This window comes from Portunus trituberculatus, chromosome 28, assembly GCF_017591435.1.
Source record: "Portunus trituberculatus isolate SZX2019 chromosome 28, ASM1759143v1, whole genome shotgun sequence".
Classification (NCBI taxonomy): Eukaryota; Metazoa; Arthropoda; class Malacostraca; order Decapoda; family Portunidae; genus Portunus; species Portunus trituberculatus.
The window spans coordinates 10191056-10193555 of NC_059282.1; the positions used below are offsets into that span (position 1 = coordinate 10191056).

At 41.7% G+C, this 2500-nt stretch overlaps 1 pseudogene; it reads right to left on the reverse strand.

Moving 5' to 3' along the window:
- LOC123510288 overlaps nt 1–2500 on the reverse strand; it is a 19641-nt pseudogene that overhangs the window by 6175 nt on the left and 10966 nt on the right.

The following is a 2500-nucleotide window of genomic DNA, read 5'->3' on the forward strand; positions in this document are numbered from 1 at the left end:
GTATGCTAGAGTTATATTAACGTATGGCAACGTTAGATAAGGCAGGATAAGGTCAGACAGCGAGAGATAAGGTCAGATAAGGGCCCGTATTGAGAAACGCCGTGTAGAAAGGTCAGTGGTAAGGTATGCTAGAGTTACATTAATGTGTAGCATGGTTAGGTAAGGCAGAATAAGGTCAGACAGCGTGAGATAAGGTCAGATAATGGCCCATATTGAGAAACTCCGTGTAGAAAGGTCAGTAGTAAGATATACTAGAGTCATATTAGCTTGTGGCAAGGTCAGGAAAGGCAAGATAAGGTCAGACAACGTGAGAAAAGAGCGTTTCCCCAGTTGAGTGCAGAAATCTTGTTAGTCTGTCTCTAGAATCACAAAAAAAACACGAGTAAAATTCAAGGTACCTTTAACTAGAACCTTTTGAAAACAGTGTAAGTGCGGTCAATGGTCACAAGAGACTCAAAATACGAGTCAAGGTCAGATAAGGTCATAAGGTCACGCCTCTAAGTGTTATTTGATAATAGTAATAATTTTTTGGGTAAGGTCAGACGAGTTTTTGTTTTTATAAGCTTATTTTTACGAGTTTTAGATGAGAGAGAGAGAGAGAGAGAGAGAGAGAGAGAGAGAGAGAGAGAGAGAGAGAGAGAGAGAGAATACATTTCCAATCGCAAGCGAAAAGTTTTGAGCTTGAAACTTTTACATTGAGAAGAAGAATGTGAAGAAATAACAACAACGGATGATTCTATTAAGGAGAGACGGAGGAGGAGGAGGAGGAGGAGGAGGAGGAGGAGGAGGAGGAGGAGGAGGAGAGAAGGAGGAGGAGGAGAAGGAGGAGGAAGAAGAGAAGGAGGAGGAGGAGATAGACATTGAAATAAAAGTAGAAAGATAAAAATTGAAGAGGAAAATGCAAGAAAAAAAAGAAGATTGAGATTATTTGAAGGAGGAGGAGGAGGAGGAGGAGGAGGAGGAGGAGGAGGAGGAGGAGGAGGAGGAGGAGGAGGAGGAGGAGGAGGAGGAGGAGGAGGAGGAGGAGGAGGAGGAGGAGGAGGACAGATAAACATTGTAGACAGAAAAAAAGAAAAAGAAAAACTGAATGAGAAAAATTCAAGGAAAGAAAGAAATTGAGATTAGCTAAGGAAGAAGAAGAAGAAGAAGAAGAAGAAGAAGAAGAAGAAGAAGAAGAAGAAGAAGAAGAAGAAGAAGAAGAAGGAAAGAACGATAAGATAAGGAAAGTTTTGCGTGGAAATATATAAATGTCCTGAACTAAATTGCGTGGGAATTGTTGAGAGAGCGTGGGAATTTACGAGAGAGAGAGAGAGAGAGAGAGAGAGAGAGAGAGAGAGAGAGAGAGAGAGAGAGAGAGAGAGAGAGAGAGAGTAACCTATTTCAGTATTGTTTCACTACTACTACTACTACTACTACTACCACCACTACTACTACTACCACCACCACCACCACCACCACTACTACTACTACTACTACTACTACTACCACCACCACAACCACACTACTACTACTACTACCACCACTACCATCACCACCACCACCACCACCACCACCACCACCACCCACCGTCTTGTTCCCAATATTTTTCACTCTACAATTCAGCAGAGCAGTTTTGCCAAGGAGAGCTGTCACGTTCGAGGACTCTTGGTAATCAAAGAAAGGATGCTCTGGGTAGGATGGCTGGTGATGGGGGTCCCTGGAGTCCTTCTGGGGGGTATCCTGCGTTGCCCTGTCCTTCTCCATTCGTCCTACTGGCACCACGACGTCTAGGATGAAAGATGAGAAGGATTTTAGCAGTGTTTAGGTATAGATGGGTAAGGATGGTGGGATTAATAGGATTTGAAAGTAAATAGGATGAGAAAATGATATAGGATTTGTTATGTTTTGTTTTCTATCTTCTCCTCCTCTTCTTCCTCCTCTTCCTCCTCCTCCTCCTCCTCCTCCTCCTCTTCCTGATGTCTTAAGTGTGTTTGTTTATCATATTGTTTTTCTTATTCAGGTTAATTAGCACAAACACGCTCTCTCTCTCTCTCTCTCTCTCTCTCTCTCTCTCTCTCTCTCAAAATGAAACGAGGAATAAAAAACATGAAAAAAAGATAAAGAAAAAAAAGAAAGAAAAAAAGGAAAGAAAATTCAAAGCAATGAAGGAAAAAAGAGAAAAAAAGAGAAAATGAGAGAGAGAGAGAGAGAGAGAGAGAGAGAGAGAGAGAGAGAGAGAGAGAGAGAGAGAGAGAGAGAGAGACGAACAAAAAAGGAAAAAAGGAACAACATTGCATCCAGTAATTTACGATTTATTTCCTCTCTCTCTCTCTCTCTTTCTCTCTCTCAACATACGATTTACTGTAGGATTAGAGATAGATAGATAGATAGATAGATAGATAGATAGATAGAGAGAGAGAGAGAGAGAGAGAGAGAGAGAGAGAGAGAGAGAGAGAGAGAGAGAGAGAGAGAGAGAGAGAGAGACACGCACACACACACGCAAACAACTTTAATTTTCTCT